Source organism: Mus caroli, chromosome 6 (genome assembly GCF_900094665.2).
Source record: "Mus caroli chromosome 6, CAROLI_EIJ_v1.1, whole genome shotgun sequence".
NCBI lineage: Eukaryota > Metazoa > Chordata > Mammalia > Rodentia > Muridae > Mus > Mus caroli.
In genome coordinates, this window is record NC_034575.1 from 123,874,753 (window position 1) to 123,896,522 (window position 21,770).

Sequence of the window (21,770 nt, forward strand, 5' to 3'; positions counted from 1 at the left end):
CACACACACACACACACACACACACACACACACACACACACACACACACACACGCCTATCTAGGTGCTCCAGGAGCTCCTTCCACACCCCTTCATATTTACATGCTTTCATGATCTGACCAGTGGAAGGTCCCTGGGACAGGGAGCAAGGTCTCCTCAAAGCCCAATGCCTGACATCCTGGCTTTGAATAAAGGTTGCACGCAGCTGTTGCACCTCTTACCTCTGGGTGGCACTATGAGAAGGTCCTTTGACACAGAGGCACCTAACCCTTCCCTGATTACAGGACCCCATCTCCACAATAGACCTTTGGACATCACCTCCTACCCTGGGAACTGCTTTAAGACATCCATTTACCCAGTCCCAGCCCAGCACTGTTGGGGACCATTAGGCTGAAAGAGGAAAAAGATTTTTATTTTTTAACTATGAAGGAATTTATGATTGAGATCAAAAGTAGTCAGTGGGTGGGATGGAGGTGGATCCCATACTTGTCCCAGCACCTGCTCTGGAGCTGGGATATACAACCTCATGAGATGGTGGTCACTGCCACAGGAGACCTACCACACAGCATGTCCACTGCTCTCCAGAGCCCAACACTGCCTCTCCCAGCAGGTATAGTCCAAGACAGCCAGCCTCTTCACTGGTCACCCTTCTGAATGCTGCCATACTCTGAGGTTCAGATAGACACCTCACAAACTGGGCCTAGAACAGGTATGGGGATCAAGTAACTGAAAAATGAGCTCAGATGGCCATTGTCTGCTGTAGAATGGGCACAGGGGCAGGAGCCTCAGATTCATTGGCATGGAATGGTATGTGCCTGGGAGATATGTCAGACCCAGAAGAGGGCAGCAGGCTATATGCAGAACAGGCCTAAGGTACGGTCCTGGCTTTGTCCAGTACACAGATAGGTTTAGCTCCTTTTCCTACCAAGGACAGAAGGACACATCTCTGATGGACTCAGAGTACTCCTCAGAGTTGGGCCTTAAGAACCCCATCCCCTCCTTTGCTGCACCTTGATGCCACTGGCAGTGGGTGGGGATAAGCCACGGCAGGCTACAGAGCTACTATTACAGCCCCATCAGAACAATAAGAACACTCAGGGGAGGGAGGTGACAGCTTGGATTGGGGGAAGCCAAAGTGGCCCCTGCTCTAGACAGGTTTGTTGTTGTTTATTTGTTTGTTTACAGACATATTTATAATGTGTAGCCCTGGGTGTCCTAGAACTCTCTCTGTGTAGACCAGGCTAGCCTAAAACTCCTTCTAGGCAGGTTCTCATCAGCCCTGCAGCACCTGGCAGACAGACTGAGCAAACAGGGGCAGGGGGAGGAAGGCTGGCCGTGAGACAGGCAACAGTTTCTGGTCTGGACAGGTTTCCTTCCTATGGGTATGTACCCAAGCCCACAGCAGACAGTGATAGGAGGAGGGAACAGGCCAGGGCACAGGTCTTTATTCTGCCCGGCACTGACTTTATTCTCACTACTGGCAAATGTTACCCACTGCATTTTCTGCCTTTGAGCCCCTCCTACATTAGGAAAAACAGGTGAAGGCTGCTAAATGCCCTGTCCTCTGGCACTCCCTCTCTGACTTCAATTCACTGTCCATAAGGTGGCAGTGCTCAGAGAAGCCTGGCTCTTAGCACTCAGAAGACAGAACTCAGAACACGCAGCTAAAACTCACTACTCCAGGGGTTTGCAGCTAGGGTATAAGGTGACACAAAGTTAATGCTTTTCACTGTAAAAAGACTCTTGTTACCAATAACAACCATGTTAGAAAGATCAGCAGGCGGGGTACAGCTCAAGAGCATTGTGTGTTAGTGGAGGAGTGGCAAGAGGGGTCTGAATGGTCCTCCCAGGCCTAGTGTCAGACACAGCCAATGGTCCACAGCTGATGTTCACTCAGGGACCTGAAAGACTACCTGCTCTTATTGGCTATTGGCCTGGCCTCCCCTTTATGCCTGTTCTGTGTGTTCTAGGCCCTGGAAAGAAGCTGTGATGGTGGTTCTATGCCTCCTGGTCTTAAAGGTGTCTTGTGGGCCAGCTCCAGCCACACAACCCTACCCAGGAGTAAGGGGAGGAGAACAGAGCAGGCTACATCATGGATGGGACTGCTTGGGGGTTGACACGGTATTTCCTTTTAGGAGTACTGGTCTGCAGCAGTGACAGGATGCAACCTTCAGCTACACTATTCATTTCCAAGGTCAGTCTAGCTCAACACTTCAAGAAGAACACTGGAGGGACGACTAAGGACCAGCACCAGGCAGGGAAGACAAGGCTCAGCTGGCATGCTCTGTGCCAGCTCCCTTCCTGCTCCCACTGCTCCTGATCCCAGCAATCCTGCCTCCTTTGTCCTGTTTCCTGCTCCTGCCTGGATGCCATAGGAACCACCAGAGACCCTGGGCTAAGAGCATGCACCTCAGTCGAGGAATGCTAGCTAGCGAGGCTAGCAGAGAGGTGCTAGGTTCCACCCCAGTGCACAGAGAAAGAATAAGTAGGGAGAATAAGACAGGGAGGGGAAGAAAATCACCCAAAGGAAGACCTCCACCCACCTGCAGTGCTCCAACCTTGGCCCCATTCCTGCAGCGGGCTCCTGTGTGTGGGCCCCTCTTCTGATTGATTGCCTCAGTTAGGAAACAACGCTCCCTTTCCACAATCCCAATGCAGGGCTTACCCAGCGTTTCATGAAGATCAAATCATTGGCGAATCTCAGTTCGAACAGTTCCTTGAGGCCACCCATCTCTGGGAGTTGGTGATTGATCTGGTAGATGTCCATGATGACTTCCACACAATGCTAACTGTAGCCTGGGCTTGATTGGCTGATATGCTTTACAGGTGCGTGTGTTACTGTGGACAGAAGGGTAGTTCATCTGAGAGTGACACCCAGAGGGTATCAGAGTAGAGAGCCAGCTCTAGCATCCACCCCATTCATGACCTGGGACAAATTACTTCACCATGATTCACCATCTTTCCCTTCTGGAAAAAGAGATGGGAAAGGTTTGCTTTCACACAGGATTTTCTGAGTAAATGTGTATTTGATTAATAAAGACATCAGTTTAAAACCTAAGCTAGAGAATGTGAGAGCATCCCTTTGTGCATGCCTCCCACCTCCTCATGCTACTCTGGTCTTTTCAGATGACTCTCCTTCCTCAGGTCCTAGTCACTGAAGGGGACACACCAGGGCCAGCCTGCTCTACCCTGCTAGCGTCCTTAAAGACATGGATCAGATGCCAGAAGTTCCTTAGCTTTCTGTGGGCAAAAGCTAGAGCAGAGGGAAGGAAAGGGGGACCAGGGATGGGAAGAGGGGACACATGAGAACAAGAGGGGAACATAAGGGACATGGGAGGAGTCTAAGAGCTGAGAGAGAAGAGGGAAGATTATAGATAGAAGGTAAGACAGGCAAGAGGAGGCTGGTGAAGACCAAGGAAGCTACAATAAACCCTGAAGAGGAACAGGCAAGAAGCTAAAGGAGAGGGGAGAAGGCCCAGCCTCCAGGATTGAGCACCTACCCTGTCCAGGTCACACTGGTGCTCCAGGAAGCAAAAACAAAGTCCAGGGTCCAGAACTTGGAGTTGGCCACACTGTTGCCCTAACATTGGTGTACCAGATGTGTAGAGAAATCCAGAAGCAGACTCACACCCGACACAGGTGAGACAAGCACGTGGAATCTGGAGTCCCATCTTTGAGTACTCAGCTATGTCAGTGAGAACACTGACTGACAGGTCTAAGCACAAGCTGGGGAATTTGGGAGCAGCCTTCAGTGACAAGTGCTCACACCATCATTCAATGGGCCCAAACTCAATGGAGATGTGTTCTGCAGGGTTTCAGGTCACCTGTCCTGGAGAGCAGGCTGGCCTGCCACTAAGGAATGGCTAACCATGAGGCTCTCCTAGTCCACGGAGGAAGACGGTGCAATGAAACAATTTTCACAACTCTGCAGGGACTCTGGGAACAGGAAATTTCCTGGATGGCTTGGCTTTCCTCAGATCCATAGACTATCAGCTGCTACACAGGACGATGGAGCCGACGTTGATGAAGTGGATCCTCAGTACAACAGAGGAGCTCTTGGTGCTCCCGAGGCTGGTCAGGAAGGTGTGGCTTGAAAGCAGCATGAAGTTAAAGGACAAGTCCTGGGTGGACACAGGGAAAGGCTAGCCTAAGCCTGCAACTAGCAAGAGTCAGTGCCAGGAACCTAGCTCTATGTGTCTGGAGAGGTAGAAAAGGGCAAAGGTGGGCTGCTGGCAAGAACCAAGAGTGCAGAGCCAGACAAGTATGCAGGCCTGACACGACAGCTTCTATCTTTGAGTCATGGGATTGAAGCCTGGCTGGGAAATGGCTAGCACTGATTTGTTGATATTATGAACTTGTAGCATCAGGGATGGAACCCAAGGCCTTGGCATGCATCCAGGCAAGCTTCCTATCACTGGGTCATCACCAGGCTACTTTTGCATTTTTGTGCACTCCTGCCCTAGTTTGGGATACAGCACATTACAAGCCTGGACTTGGGAATTTTTCAAGTGAAGAGTGAGCCAGGCCATAAAGTAAAGAGGAATTGAAAAGGCACATCTTCAACACTTGGTGGCATCAGCCTGTGAGGAGAACTGTGGATCACCCAGGTTTTTCTTCCTCAAGACTGGTGGCCTCTAGTATTCTGCACAGAAGCAGTGGACTCAGCCCAGTGTAAACAAAAGGCAGAGGAGACGAAGAAAGAACAGTCCAGGAGAGAAGCCAGCCATGCTGAACACTCCAGCCCATGCTAAGGGCATCCATCCCCCCTTTCCTTCCTTCCTTTAGCCCCAGGGCACCCAGGAAGGTGTTCAGAGAGTGAGGACCCACAAGGATATGCAGATACAGCTGGCCTAGAACAAACAGGAATGGCAAAGAAAGAAGACTACCTCGGCTAGACAGAGGTCTGCAGAGCCCTGACTGGGCAAACAGTGGGCACCTGGGTGGGGGCAGGAGAGAGGATCCATGGCCCAGGAGCAGTGACCACAGCCCAGAGGCAGAGCAGGGAGCACAGTGGACAGAACAGGGAGCACAGGAAGCTGAGGCTCAGGAGTCCGGCAGATCCACTGCAGAGCTCAGAGCTCACCGACAGGAACCACGCTGCCTAGAAGCATCTTAAGGCTGGGAATAGCATGGCGAGAGAGAGAGCCAGTGAAGAGGAGACTGCAGTATTCCAGGCAAGAATTAGGTGGATCTGAGTGCAGACTGCATCAGCATGGACAGAGGGAAGAGAACAGAAAAGAGGACAGGGACATGAGGAATGGACCCAACTCAGAGATGCTCTGTATGGGGATGAAGGAAGCAGAGAGCAGGCACCAGGGCTGCCAGGAAGCCTGAGGGGCCACAACCAGAATGGTATGGCTGGTCTCTCCCCAAGGAAGGGTGAAAACCCTGGCCTGGACTGCAGTGTGGAAAGAGATGAGGAAGCCTCCTGGGAGAAGGTCTCACAGAGCCAGTCCCTCTGAATGTGTCCATGCGTGCATGCAATGTACTGCAAGGTCTCCTTCATGTCCCTGCTGTGATCACGTGCAGGTGGAACAGAGGTAAACAAATTTCAATGTTGCCCAATTATGTTCTGAGGCCTAGTACTTCTATCTACTAGCCTGTGGTCTTAGCCACATAGAGTCTCAATCTGGCTCAGATTTATTGCAAGATATTCTTCAAGGAAGCAATGTTTTGGATCCTGAGAGGTACTGAGAACAGTGACAAGATCCTGAAAGAAACAGTGGGTGCTTCCTGCTTTGCCTTCCACACCGTAGTCCTTAGACCAACGTGCATCCTTTCCCTACACATGCACTGGTTGCCATGAAGCTTCAGTAAATATTGGCCATGTGACCCATACAAGGATTTCCAGCCTTCTCTGCTTCTTACCCTACACTCTCTGCTCAGCCCAGGTAATTCTCAATAACTCAGCTTTGTGGTATTTACATTCCTAACCAGTATAGAAGTGATCCCTGAGCCACCTGACATTTCCAGCTGTCACTAGATCCACAATCAGGTACCCTCAGCCTCAAGGAGACAAGAATTAAGGAATCACCTTTCCCTGTCCACATTGGTCCCACAAGATGGCCTTGGTATGGTCAGCTCCAAAGTTATCAGAGACGGGTACACTGGCCTGAAGTGGCCACTAGCAACTGAAGAAAATGAAAACATTTGCTGAAAACAGGAAGAATACCCTCCACTCTAGAAAATTCCTGCAAAAACTGTTGAGTAGGAGAAACCAGAGAAAGTTCTTCTAGAGTTGTCCTGAGGCTAATTATGCTATTTCTTATCTGCTGCAATAGGACAGCTAAGTAGTACTGCAGAGTGCCTGTGGAGGCAAATGGCACCTTTCCCATTCAGTGATATGTTGACTGTGGTCAAAATAAAATACACTTGGCTGTTACTTAGGCAGCAAGCTATATGGATAAAGTAGGAGACCCAGCACCAACACCATAACTTCCTTGGTAGGGGAGTGTAGGATATGTACATGGCAGGCCACTTATAATTCTCCAGAATAGAAGGACCGATGGTTTCTCGGCCTTTCTAGTTTCTTACCCTACAATTCTGCTGCCCCAGGAAATCCCTAATTATCTTGGTTCATGTTATTTACAGTCTTAACCTGTCTACACAGAGAACAACAACGCAAAGGGTATTCTCCTCAAAATATTTACCAGCCATCTCAGAAGTGGGATAACTGCAAAGTTGTAACAGGAATGAATTCAGATACAGGAAATGATGTGATCATCAGGGCCTTCCCAATGGTAGAGAGGCCTAACCGGAGGCTGGAGCCTTAGACTACTCCACCATCCTGACACTTAGCACCATTAGGGGTGACCAGTTTAGAAGAACATAACCAGTTATGGATTAACCCTGGAAATTGCAGCAGCATAGCCACTCACTGTGAACAACTATCCTATGGAATCCAAACAAGCCATTTCTAGACACTGCACTCCTGCCATGAGAATTAAAGGATTCCGTAACCCCTCCCAACACCCAGGCTTCCTTCCTCATGGAAGAGCTGCCCAAGAGAAGCAGTGCCGGATCATCCTGAAGATCACCCCCTATGACAGCCATCACCAGACAAATGCAGGTCAGAAGAGTGTTAGAGCCCCTGCAGTCAACTGGGCCTCTGGGTGGGCTCCTGGTCCTCCCCTGCACAACTTGCTCACACATCCTTCCCCTATGTTGACCTAGAAATCTGTGAGAATGACATGTGTCCAAACCTATTTGATATGTTCGGATGTCTGAATTTTTAAAAACCAAAGCATCCCCTCACAAAAGGCAATTCAAGCCATTGGCCAATGTGAATTCCTGCACAGAGTGAAAGGATAAACTAATGTCTAGAGTCCAAGTACACCTAGACTGTGAACCTGAAAACTCTTCTAGGAAGATTAGCTTCATCAAGACTGTGTGATATGGAGGTCTACATGATGAAAAGTACTGTGACCCAAAGAATATTAGACCAGCTTCCCAAAACCAATGTTAAATCCTGGCATACCTGTCTAGAGGATTTCAGAAGATTGAAAAACATTCTTCATCCAATCAGATGACTGCGTCTAAACTTAGCAGTACGGACATCAAAGCTCTCTTTGGTCTCCTACTTCCTCCAACTTACAACTAGAAAATAGACTCAGAAAATATAATTTTGACGCTTGTGTAACTTTTGACCAAAACTTGCTATAGGATATTTATAGAACAAATAACTTCATTTGTGAGTCAGTTATCAAGTAAATGTGATCCTAGGAAAAATGCCTCACATATGTCTTGCTTCCAAATGAATGATTCCTGTATGGTAGGTTGGAAAGTGAGGCAAATGCTGGTTTTGATGACCAGAGCATTGGCTGGTAAAGAAACCTGGCCAGGGTGGGAGAAACATGGGCTCTGCCTTAACCTTCATGGACTACTATAATGTCAGTCAGCCTATCTGGAAGGCCTTTTAACCCTGAGCAATACTGACTCCAATTATCCTAAAGATGCAGACAATGAAATGAGGCAGCCAGCTGAGTCCAAGCCAGTCTCTAAGAGAAGGGTCAAGAGAGAACCATCTCGGGGCCTCATATTCAGCTGCTGGTACCAAGCTAGAGCAGCAGCTCCAAGAAAGCTGCAGCACCATCAGTGCTGCTTGGAGGCCAGCATCAGCTGTACAGTAGACACAAAGCTTTCCTCCCTCTGGGCTTTTTACCACTAAGGGCTATAGAGGCAATGCAGTGCCCTCCCAAAACACGGAGATTATCAGAAGTAGAACCAGCACTTATACCAGCAAGAAAAATGTCACTAATGAAGCAGAAAGGACAAAGGTCTCTCTACAGGTAAAGGATATCAAATGACACCTTTACCTATTTCCCAAGCCAGTGGTCATTTCAATGGTGATTTACCAGCCGTTTGTCCTCCCAGAATCATTCCATGCACCAAACCTTGATATAGCTACTACTACAATGCAGAGAAAAGATGCCCTTTACAGTTGGTGCTGTTCAGATTCAAATGATCAGACCTGCACCCAAATGGTCCTATTTCAATATTTGTTCAAAGAAACAACAAAATGTAGCTATTAATCTGGTATTTTGTTTCAGTTTTTTGTTTTGGTTTTTTTGTTTGTTTTTGTTTGGTTTGGTGTGTTTTTTTTTTTTTTTTTTTTTTTTTTTTTTTTTTTTTTTTTTTTTTTTTTTTTTTTTTTTTTTTTTTTTTTTTTTTTGTAATAGTGCAAGATTATCTCAAACAGAGAAGAAAAGGCTGAGCACAATCAATCACACAGATTGATGTGGGCAACAGCACTGCCCCATACCCAAACACTGTCAGGCTGCTACCTTCAGCACTGTCCCTTGGCCAGAGGGCAAGCCTAGCTCTTCCAGCTTCTCTTTCCCACACACAGTCACCAGCTAGCACCTATGAAAGCATTTTTTTCTCAGACTTCTGATCATTGGGCAACTGAAACTTTCTCTCCAATAGATTGCACTTCTCAGACTAAAAACAAAAGAGTATCCCATTGACTGCAACAGACCCAGCCTCCTTTCTGGACTACCTTGCTTCTCTACATAGGTTTCTCACCAAAGCAAGCCAATGGTCAACTCTATTATATGGTTTTAAGAAAGGGAATTGCAGAGTGGCATTGACCAATGCATTCTGTGACTCTTCACACAAGCATGTAACTGGGCCAATTTGAAAACCTGGACCCTCATAAAGAAAGCAAAATGGAGGTTGGGATATAGCTCAATTGGTAGAGTGTTTGTGGAGCATGCACAAACCCAAAAACCAGGCATGCTGGTGTACACATGCAATTTGGTCACACAGGAGGCAGTGGCCACAGGATGATAAGTTCTATGACAGCCTGGGCTAAAACATAAAAGAGAGGAGAGAGACAGAGAACAAAAGTAGTCACACCAGAAAAAGAGACTACGTTCTCTAAAAAGGACCTTCACTTTCTGGTGCTTCTGGGCTTCCGACTTGTGGCGAGAAAGAAGCAGACATACCTCTAAGGGCAGACAAAGGACCTGAAGCTCTGTGGACTATGCAAGGATATAGTTCTCATCCTATCAGGACTCAGAGAAACCATCCTGCGCTTTATTCAGCCAAGCTTTTCATGAAGTTCCACAAGGGAGGAGAAAGCAGAGGCTTTCTTGTAATGTCCCTCCTTGAAGAAGAGCCTCACCCAGCTCTGACTATGGATGTCACGGCCAGCACAGATGCAAGGCCTACAATGATGAGTGATTATGTAGACAGGCATTTACCCAAAGACATTTAAGCACAATACAAAGCTGTATGAACTCTGCCTATGTCAACACTCTGGCATTAGTATCTGGAGAAGATAGCGACATCAAATGCGGAACTAGACAGAGTGAGAATAGACAGTACAGAGAAAGCATCTGTGTGCCATTGAACACTTCTAGTAAGTAGGCCAAGCCAAAGCCTTAAGAAGAAAAGCATGTGCAGCCATGAAAGAAATCATGCAAAACCTCGACCGGGATGCCAGACAGTAGCTATTTCTGAGGCATCTGCAGGTCACATCGCCACATGGTGGTTTCTAAGGAGTTAGTTTGTTGATACAGTCAGAGTAGAGAAAACTAGAGTGATCCAAGAGCCACTGACACCAGGACATCGTGTTATTCTTTTTCTTTCTCGTTTTGGTTTTGTTTTGTTTTGTTGGGGGGGGGGGTGTTTTTTGAGACAGTCTCACATGTAGCCCAGGCTGGTCTCAGACTTTCAGCAGTCCTCCTGCTTCAGCTTCCCAAGTGCAGGTATGAGACATTGTATCCAGCTTGCTGTCACAGCTTTTAAAGCATTTCATTGCTGGACTTGTTTTTCTGCAGTGCTGGGTTGGTTTGCAATGGCCCCAGGACACAGAGCTGTAGGAGAAAGAAGGAAATGGTTGGGGGTCTCTGAAGCTCTCTGTGCTAAGAACAAGCTCCACAAATGCCTTTTCCTATTTTGAACGTGGCCTCTAAACAGTATTAGCTTTCTTAATGGAGAGAAAATGACTGCTGTATGGATAGGAGAAACAATGATTTATGGGAGATGTGCTCCCTGTGGTCTGGGAGGGATGGCTCTGTCACTAACAATGGGTGTGTGTAAGTAGCTATATTTATACAATGAGAAGAGACTTTCTGGCACTCAAATCAGAGAACATTGTTCATAGGGACCCTTTAAAAAAAAGGCTTCTCTAGTGCTATGGAAGCCAGGGGAAGGTTTTCACTAAGTTCAAGAGAGTGGCCATTTCAGTGGTACCTCATTTATCCAAGTGCCGTCTCCATATTCTCGAGAATGGATCCAGAAATGGGCCTTTGGTGGTGGTACATCTGGATACCTCTAGCTATACATAACGACTTGGGCTTTGTGAAAAATTTTACATAACTTCTTTTGTTGACAGGAGAGCTTATTTCTACTGTTCCACCTGCTGACATTTCTATACATGAGTGTTTGGGTACATGTATCTGCATGCTCACTACACTTTTGCCTGCATGGTGCCCTCAAAGGCCAGAGGATACCAGCTGACCTTTGATACTGGAGCTACAGTATCGAAGTTCTTGTTTTGACAGAACACTGTGAGCCAACATGTGGTTTGGAATCAAACCTCGGTCCTCCACATAAGCAAATGTTCTTAACTCCTGAACCATCCTGCAGCTCCCATTTTCTTGCCTATTTCAGGCAAAAAAATAGAATTCCTCTCTCATTTATAAATAGTTACCAGCATGTGATCAAAACATGGCCTCTGCCTGCTGAGGTGCTTCTCTGCAGCCCTGCTTCCAAGTCATCCTTTTTCTTCCTTTCAGGGCCGGCACTTGAGGTCTCAGTTCAGAGGGTAGCAGGTTAGAGACTCAGGACACAATATTCAACAAAATGTTGGCCAGGCTTCTCCAATGGTCACTGGCTTGGGAATTTTTACTTTCAAAAGCTTTGTCATCTTTTGCAAGGTAACATGAGCTTTTGTTTTGACTCCTCCCTGTAATATGAGATTTATAAATTTTTTAGATTCAATGAAGTTTGTCACCTTTGGTCACACACGCTCATTCCTCTCCTAGTACTAACTGGAAAGGAGGTATAGAACTAAATTAGATATAAATCTCCTTAATTAGATCTATTTTCTTGTTAAGAAGGTGCTTAGAAGACTGTGTGATCTCTAATTTACCATCAAAGAGACTTTTCTCTCCAAAACTAGCTTATTGCATATTACTTTTTATTAGTCCCAGAAAACTGCCAGATGAGATGTTCATCTTGTCTCCTGAGATACACTGTCAGTTACACAAGTAGGCATCTATTTGCCTTGGTCATTACAATGAACTTATAAAATTCTGTGTCCTGAGATTTCTATGGTTACACTGGCTGTGTCAATGGGGCATGATGAAGCTGACTTCTTCTACAAACAACCATGTCCATTAAGATTTTAAGGTGTTCATATGCATCTTTTGTGGTGTAATGAAGTCAGTAAGGACTCATTTTGTTCTTAGAATGTACTACTCTCGGGAATAGGGCATTAAATATCTATGAGTAGATATTAATAAATATCTAAATATCATCCTGGAAGAAATTACTTTTCTACTTACCAAAACTTTCTAGCCTTTTCTATTTCATACTGGCTGGTGGAAAAATCACCCAGCCAATTTAAACCGTACAAGAAAATACTGGCTATTTTTTTTTAAACAATCATTTCTCCTCTTGATTATTATCACCCATCCTCTGGTTCCTTGGTAGTCTTGAGAACAGCCTTCTAAATCCCCACAAAACCCAGGAGACTAGCCACCCCTATGCAGGGCAGACAGAGCACAGTTTAGACGCATTCAGAGCTGAGCCTGTTATACTCTCTGTGAGGCTGGGCAACGACAGAAGTTTCAGCTCTCAGTCACGCATTCAGATAGGGAAATACCAGATACTGTACAAGGCACTGTATTGGCATGCTGTAAGGTTTAGGCACTTGGGTATTAACTGCTTGGTTTGTTTGTTTGAGGAAGGGCTTCATTATTGAGTTCAAAGCTGGCCTTGAGTTCATTGAGATCCTCCTGCCTCAGCCTCCTAAGTGCTGGAGTTACAAACACTGACACCACGTCCATCTTAATTGCCTTTTAGATTAAGATACTTTCCATTTAAAATGAGCCCACTGGGCTTTTAGCCCCATAAACGGAGGACCATCTGTTATTGCTGACATACTTAGTTAAGGGGAGGTGATACTAGCCACATATGCACATCTATAATCACAGCACTTGAAAGGCTGGAAACACAAGAATCTAGAGTTTTAGGCTATTCTCCCTGTAGGCCAGGCTAGCCCAACTTTACTGTGTAGCTCAGTCTAGTATCAAACTCCTGACAAATATTTCTGCATCAGCCTCCCACTGCTGGAATTACACATGAGCTGGTATCTGTGGTCATTTGTTTGCTTGTTTATTTTATATCTATGCTGAACATTAAGCCTAGGACTTTGAACATGTTACGCAAACACTCTACTATGGAGCTATATCTCCAAGCCATGGCAGGTGTTCCATAAAAGCAGAAAACACCACACAGAGCATACACCTGTACCCAGCTTCTTGACACACTGAAGGAGCAAGATTACTTGACCTCAAGAGAGCAACCAAGGCTCACACAGGAAACATAACATGACCCTGTCCTGAAATAAACCTACTAGCACACAGGGGGTGGGGAGAAAGGAAGAGGGAAAGAAGGAGAGAAGGAGATACTTGGGGGTTACAGCTGCAAGCCAAAGACAAAGGATTTTCAGCTAATCATCAGAGCCAGGAAGAGGCACAGGGAGCCCTAATAAAGGTTTTAGATATCATAAACTCAGTACAGTTTTAGCATACTTCTGTCAACATCCTATGAATTTTTCTGAAAGAAGGGATGCTGAATTTAGGACTTCATGGAGTCTAAGTATCTATGTATTCCTCCACTATGCTACATCCTCAGGCCAGAACCTGAGATGATAAATTTCCGGTCTGCAGCACTTGGATGTGGCAGCCCTAAGAACCCAGTGCAACTAATTTTAAGTCCCACTCTTTGGTTTCTGTTCCCTGTTTGACTCCAATGTACCTAGGTTGCAAGTATTCTTATGTATGCTCCTTGGTATTCTTAGTGATTTCTGACCTAGTAATCTAATTTTCAATAGTTTGGAGAAAGAACTCAACATCTTTTAAAAACAAACTCACATCCATTCTCAACTTCCCTTCTGGGGTTCTAGTGGAATTTACAATTAGAAACTCCATTTTAAATCTTCTCCACCTCCTCCATATCTACTTCATTTCCTTCTGCCTCCACACTGACTGTAGACCCTTTCTTCAGTTGAGTCTTCTATTTCACCCTCTATATAGAGGCATCTAAATAAATTATCTATTGAGGTTTACAATTTAATAAAGCTTAAGAAAGTCTAATAGAAGTTAATCGTTTTCTTCTCAGCAGCAAATCTTTATTTCACTAATAGACTTTGGTTCGGAGACTGGGTCTCACTACACAGAGTGGGCTGGGTTCAAATGCGTGATCCTTGTGTCTCATACAAGAGTGTATTATGACATAGGGCTAACCTTTCTTCATTTTAACTGGGTGACTGATGAGAATAAAGGCTGTATGTATTTCCATTCTGTCCTCAGACAAGTAGTGACCACATATTAAAGTTTCTAAATTATATCTGTGTGTGTGTGTGTGTGTGTGTGTGTGTGTGTGTGTGTGTGTATACATGTGCATGGCAGTGCATGTGTAGATGTCAGAAGACAACTTGAAGAAATCCATTCTCAGCTTTGATCTGTGGGTTCAGGGGATCAACTGAGATCATCAGGCTTGGTGACAAGCAGCTTCATGGGCTAAGCCATCCTGATGATACATGTACTAAGTTTTTGCCTAACACCAATATATCAGAGGTGTAGGTCAGTATTAGGAAGTCTTCCGAAAGGTACTGACCATGCCTTCTCCTTCCCGTTTACTTCTCTACTCCATGGGAACCCACATAACTTTCTCACACAGCTTCCTTAGTTAACTAAAGTGACTACATAGGACATATAACATACATAGTCAGAGGCCTCCCATGAGTTCCTAGGGGTTGGGGCAGGAGCTCCATGCCAGAGTGCTTGTGTACAAAGCACTGGGCCCTGGGTTTGGTTCCTGGCAGGGAGTGAACAGACCAGCTGAGTTTTTGTGACTTAGCCTCATGTGTGCTTGCTTTCCACTATGAGGAAACCACAACCTAGTGATAACTGCTATTTTATCCTTGGTCTCTGCATAGGAGATAAATAGAACTGATTTTAATTTGACTTGTATCTAGAATGCAGCTAAGGTAGCCAAGTCCTCATTCCTACCAGCTTCCAATTTTTAATTAGTGAAAATACCTGAGCAAGCTGTTTATACACCAGTGAAATCGTAAGGGCAATTCTCAGGAGCTAATCACTGGGGCTTTGAATTTTTTTTTCTCTGATTTGATGGTTACAGTGATGAATAATGCTAGTATAATACTCATGTACCCATTTGTGTATGTATTTTATGTATATGGTGCTGTCTGCATGTATAGTGTACATCTGTACACCAGAAGTCAGTGTCTGATAGTCTTGAACTGCCATGTGGTTGCTGGGAGTTCAGTTAAGGACTTTTGGAAGAGTAGTCGGTGCTCTTAACTGCTGAGCCATGTCTCTAGTCCATACCAATTTGTTTTAACCTTTTCTTTTTGGTTCTGGGGCTTGAACACAGTCTCTATCACTGAGAAATCTCCCTAGAAATAACCCGTGTACCAAATTTGAAGTGGACATATATTTTTACTCCTTGCTATACACATAGGAGTGGAATTTCTGTGTCACATGGTAACTGAATTTTCAAAGAAGTATTCCATAGGTTTTCAAAGGGGCTTTCTTTGTAATACGACTCTTAAAATCATTTTACATTTCCAATATCAGTGTATAAGGGAACCCATATCTCCCTCCACAAAACTTTCTCTTTCAGACAACCTAAAAGTTTCATGGGGTATCTTAGTAAAATTTTGATTTGTGTTTTACATGCATTATAAAAATGATTATGCAATAAATTTTCCATGTTCTTACTGCTACTTTTATAACATTAAAGAAATATCTCTTCAACTTGAAGCAATCCCACTAAAATTAGGGACTAGACAAGGCTGCCTTTTCTTATCCTTATCTACTCAACATAGTACTTGAAGTTCTAGCTATAGCAGTTAGACAGGAGGTCAAAGGGATACAAGTTGTAAATGAATATGTCAAAATATCACTATTTGCAGATGATATAATAGTTTACTTAAGTGACCCTAGAAACTCCACCAGATAACTCGTACATCTGATAAACAAATTTAGCAGAGTGACTGGATACAAAATTAACTCAAACAAAGCAGCAGCCTTCCTATACTCAAAGGATAAATGGGCTGAGAAAGAAATTAGGGAAATGACACCCTTCACAATAGTCACAAACAATATAAAATATCTTGGTGTGACTTTAACCAAACAAGTGTAAGATCTGTATGAGAAGAACTTTCAGTGTCTGTAGAAAGAAATAGAAGACCTCAGAGGTTGGAAGGATCTCCTATGCTTGTGGATTGGCAGGATTAATATAGTAAAAATTGCTATCCTGCCAAAAGCAATCTACAGATTCAATGCAATCCCCATCAAAATTTCAACTCAATTCTTCATAGAGTTAGAAAGAGCAATTCTCAAATTCACGTGGCATAACAAAAAAACATAGGATAGTGAAAACCATTCTCAAAAATAAAAGAACTTCTGTGGGAATCACCATCCCTGACCTCAAGCTGTACTACAGAGCAATAGTGATAAAAACTGCATGGTATTGGTACAGAGACAGGCAAGTAGATCAATGGAATAGAATTGAAGACCCAGAAATGAACCCACACGCTTAGGGTCACTTGATCTTTGACAAAGGAGCTAAAATCATCCTGTGGAAAAAAGACAGCATTTTCAACAAAAGGTACTGGTTCAACTGGCGGTCATCATGCAGAAGAATGCGAATTGATCCATTCTTATCTCCCTGTACAAAGCTCAAGACCAAGTGGATCAAGGACCTCCACATAAAACCAAATACACTAAATCTAATAGAAAAGAAAGTGGGAAAAAGTCTCAAACACATGGACACAAGGGGAAAGTTCACCAATTGCTCACACTCTAAGATCAACAATAAACAAATGGGACCTCATAAAATTGCAAAGCTTCTGTAAGTCAAAGGACACTGTCAATAGGACAAAACAACAACCAACAGATTGGGGAAAGATCTTTACCAATCTCACATCTGATAGATGTGATCCAATATATACAAAGAACTCAAGAAGTTAGACTACAGAGAACCCAATAATCATATTTTAAAATGGGGAACAGAGCTAAACAGAGAATTCTCAACTGAGGAAACTCGAATAGCTGAGAAGCACCTAAAGAAACATCCTTAGTCATCAGGGAAATGCAAACCAAAACAACCCTGAGATTCCACCTCCACCAGTCAGAATACCCAAGATCAAAAACTCAGGGGACAGCAGATGCTGGTGAGGATGTGGAGAAAGTAAAACACCTTTCCATTGCTGGTGGGATTGCAAGCTGGTACAACCCCTCTGGAAATCAGTCTGGAGTTCCTCAGAAAACTGGACATAGTACTACCTGAGGACCCAGCTATACCATTCCTGGGCATATGCCCAGAAGATATTCCAACATGTAATAAGGACACATGGTCCACTATGTTCATAGCAGCCATATTTATAACATCCAGAAGCTAGAAACAACCCAGATATCCCTCAACAGACGAATGGATGCATAAACGTGGTACATTTACATAATGGAATTCTACTCAGCTATTAAAAACAATGACTTCATGAAATTCACAGGCAAATGGATGGACCTTGAAAATATCATCCTGAGTGAGGTAACTCTCACAAAAGAACACACATGGTATGTACTCACTGATAAGTGGATATTAGCCCAAAAGTTTGGAATACCCAAGTTTCAATTCACAGACCATATTAAGCCTAAGAAAAAGGAAGACCAAAATATGGATGCTTCAGTGCTTCTTAGAAGGGAGAAGAAAATACAGAGACAAAGTGTGGATCAGAGATTGAAGGAAAGGCCATCCAGAGACTCTCCCACCTGAGGATCCACCCCATATACAGCCACCAAACCCTGATACTATTGTGGATGCTGGGAAGTCCTTGCTGATAGAAGCCTGATATGGCTGTCCCCTAAGAGGCTCTTCCAGAGCCTGATAAATACAGAGGCAGATGCTTGCAGCCAACCATTGATTGGACTGAGCACACGAGTCCCAGATGGAGGAGTTGGAGAAGGGACTGAAGGAGCTGAGAGGGTTTGCAGCCCCATGAAGGGAGCAACAGTGTCAACAGGCCAGACCACCACCCCCGGAGCTCCCAGGGACTAGACCACCAACCAAAGAATACACATGAAGGGACTCATGGTACTGGCTGCATATGTGGCAAGGGTAGCCTTGTTGAACATCAGTGGGAGGAGAGGCTTTGGGCCTGAGGGTGTTCTGTGCTCCAGTGTAGGCCTGAGAGGGAAGAGAGGAGTGGGTGGGTGGGTGAGCATCCTCATAGAGGCAGGGGAAGGGAGGGATGGGATAGGGGGTTTCTGAAGGGGAGACCTGGAAAGGAGGAAAATATCCAATAAAAAAAGCAAATAGAAAGAAAGAAAGAAAGAAAGAAAGAAAGAAAGAAAGAAAGAAAGAAAGAAAGAAAGAAAGAAAAGAAAGATCTCTTCAACTCCTTCCTCTCATCCTTCTCTCTCTCTCTCTCTCTCTCTCTCTCTCTCTCTCTCTCTCTCTCTCTGCTCAGTGTTCTACTAGAGCTATACCCTCTGTCCTGATTTTCCTTTTTAAAATTTGAGACAGGGCCTCACTAAGTTGCTGAGGCAGGCCTTGAACTTCCTGCCTCAACCTCCCCAGTAGCTAGAATTACAGACTTTAGTCACTTGCCTACCATCATTTCTCATTTTTAAATAGGGTTGTCTTTTGTTGACTTTAGAGTTATTCATATATTCAAGACAGACTGTAAGAGACAGAGCTTGCAAATTGTTTTCCCAATCTGTATTATCATTAAAAAAAGAAAACATTTAAAGATTTAATGTGTCCAAGTGTTTTGCCAGCATGCATCTGTGTGATTTCACAGGTGTGGTGGTGCACATGGAGGTCAGAAGAGGGATCATATCCCCTTCATCTGTAGTTATAAGAGGCTGTAACCTACCATGTTGGTGCTGGGGACCAAGCCTAGGTCTTCTGCAAAGCAACAGGAGCTGATTCTTGTTGTTGTTGTTGTTTGGGGGGCGGGGGTTAAAAAAGCCCCTCTACATACTGGCCTTGGGCGCACAGAGATCAGCCTGACTCTGTGTCCTGAGTACTAGGATTAAAGAAGGTTGATTCCATGCCTGGCATAGTAAGAGCTCTGAACCAGGGAACCATCTCTCCAGCCCTCTGTATTGTCTTTCCATTTGCTTCTTCAGGTAGTGCCATTATGTAACCCAGGCTCTTGCCCTGCTGTACTGAGTTCTGGGATGACAGGCATACACCCTGTACCTGGGCCATTTTACTTTCTTGACAATGGTTATATTAGTCTGTGAGGGCAACCATATGATATCATTGGGGATTTTTTCTTGATACATATATATATACATACATACATATATATGAAACAAGGTTTCATATAGCCAAGCCAGGCCTCAAACTCACTATATCCATCTATCTATCTATCTATCTATCTATCTATCTATCTATCTATGCATATACAAGAATGGCCTTGAATTTATAATTCTCATACCTCTATCTTGCAAGTGCTGGAATTATAGATTTATATGGCACTGTACCAGGCTAACATATAAGTTTTTAAGGAACCTAATTCAATCCATAACACTCTGCTCTCCAAGCTTCTAAGTTCTCATATATATTTTTTGACAGTCCCCAAATTCTTATCCCATGTCACTATCAAACTGTAAATCCAAAGTCTTATCAAAATATAGGTAGAAGGTTATGAAATCACAATCCTGTAATTCCAGCATATGATTGGGCAGGAGAATTGCTTGTGCCTTGGAGTTAGAGACAGGTACAGGCAATATATTGAGACACACCCCCCCCCAGATGTGGAAGTAATAGAAAGTAAACCTACCAAAACTTTCCAAAGAAAACAAAAAATAAAAAAACCAAACGATTAAATGTCCCTAATCTTGAAAATCTGAAATTCTCCAGAACTTCTTGAATACTACGATGCAGCAAACAAAAACTTTCATACAGATGAAACACTTTTGCATAAATTAAAAATATTTTAATTACCTTCACACTATTGATTTCCTTATGCAATAAACCTTTCTTCCAGGAAAAAAAAAAATGCCCTTTAAAGGGCTGGTGAGATGGCTCAGTGGTTAAGAGCGCCGACTGCTCTTCCGAAGGTCCAGAGTTCAAATCCCAGCAACCACATGGTGGCTCACAACCATCCATAACAAAATCTGATACCCTCTTCTGGAGTGTCTGAAGACAGCTACAGTGTACTTACATATAATAAACAAATCTTAAAAAAAAAAAAAAGATACACTTAAAAGTTACAGTTCTATTAGTCTTTAAGGCACAGATGAGAAATGTCTTGAAAAATAATCCCAGAACTGGAGAGATGACTCAAGTACACTGGCTTTTCTTCCAGAGGACCTGGGTTCAATTCCCATCACCCATATGGCAGCTCATGTCTGTAACTCCTGTTTCAGGGTTCCAAGGGTTCATACATACATATATATGTCATAACACCAAAACACATAAATAATATTTTAAAAAAACAATGAGTTTTTGTGGATAAGTTACCTGGATGCCCAAGAAATGAAATCTTTTAATAAGCTCTCCTGGCAGATGGCTAGTCACCTTGTTTGGCTGTACATCCTCTAAGGATTAAGTAATCCTGTTGTAGTACTGAAGGGAATGGAGTCTACAGCAGGTACAAGTGCATGCTGGGAAGGAAGTGAGGAAAGAACATAGCCAGGATGAAATGAAATTGATGAATTAATGAAAAAATAATATATAGTAAAATGTTAGTAGGATTATGAAAGAGCCTAAAATTATAACGGTAGGAGGAAAATCTAAGTAAAATGATGAGTCTTAACTTTTGTCATCTCAAAGGCATTTTAAGTTATCTTAATAAACCCTTGGAGGCAGGAACTAAATATAATTCACACCACTCTTAGTTTTGGGGAGCGACTTTCATCTACATCCTGAATAGCTGGTGTTCCACTCTTTGCATGGTCCTGACAAAAGAAAGTCTATTGAGGTTTAGCACAAAACTGGGTTGTCTGAAAGAACCTGCATTCTTGTGGCTTTGCCTTGGTGCTTGGTGCATTTGGCATATTGCTAGCACTGCCTGTGGACATCAGCTCCCGCCCATGCCCCAGCCCCGGGCACAATCCCTACATAAAAGTGGTACCCCAGAGCACTACCTTCTGAGGCCACAAGCCAGCGTGCCCTAGACTAACGGTGCCTACGGCCACTTTAGGGGACAATCCCAGATTGATCCTTCAGAAGGCGACCAGTAACGGTCCCCGGAGGGGGAGGGGAGACTCTACTGTCAGGGAAAGGAGTTCCGCTCCGAGCGGCTCACCGATCCGCCTGCACCTACAACCTCTCCAGGGCCGCCCTGGCCTCCTCTTCCCTGGACTACGGGCTCCGTGTGCGAAAAACCGCGTTACGGGTGGACGCTCCGAAATGCGACTCTGCTTCTGTGCCGGGTTATCACGGCTGCCCGGAGCCACCGGCTTCCCACCCCTACCCAGTGGAAGGTCACTGCGGGTCGCGTGCAACCTGAGGACGGTTGGAAGGACCGGTGAGCGCTGGGAGAGGAGCGCTGGCACGTGGGAGGCGGGGCCTCGGCGTGACGCCAGAGGCTGAGGGCGGAGCTCAGGGACCCAGAGAGCCGAGCCCGGATGTGGAGAAATAGACTGAGGGCGGGGCTTGATGCTCGAGAGGCGGGGCCCGCTGGGGAGCAACAGGACGAGGGCGGAACGTAGGCAGGCAAGAGGCGGAGCTCGGGCCTGAGGCACCAGTCTGAGGGCGGTGCTTGTTGCTCAGGAGTGGTGCAATAACGGAGGGAGGGATAAACTTAACAATGTGTGAGAGGCAGAGCCCAGGGATTCAGTGGTCAGCTTGGGGTGGGGTTTAGAACTGCCAGACTCTGTCTGTGGCCAGTGCCCAAGCTAGTCGCTCTAGGCCATGGCTGGGAAGGGAGGAGCTGTGGATGCTGTTTCCCGACTCCTCTGGGCAGGCGCTGACCAAAGCGATCTATACCTCCCCAGCGCACCACNTTCCCACCCACCCAGCCGAGCTCCGGAAACTCGCGGGGGCTCAGGGGGT

The 21,770-nt window shown here is 44.9% G+C and overlaps 1 long non-coding RNA gene across 1 annotated transcript in view; it reads right to left on the reverse strand.

Moving 5' to 3' along the window:
• Window positions 1–21,251, reverse strand: part of LOC110296252 — a 30,847-nt gene extending 9,596 nt beyond the window's left edge. The window contains exons 1-5 of the long non-coding RNA XR_002378165.2: window positions 21,022–21,251; window positions 20,235–20,377; window positions 11,158–11,412; window positions 10,150–10,318; window positions 2,665–2,837 (exon numbers count right to left, since the gene is read on the reverse strand). This is a non-coding gene — a long non-coding RNA (uncharacterized LOC110296252). The remainder of the gene's footprint in view (window positions 1–2,664; window positions 2,838–10,149; window positions 10,319–11,157; window positions 11,413–20,234; window positions 20,378–21,021) is intronic.
• Between the last annotated feature and the right edge of the window lie 519 nt (window positions 21,252–21,770).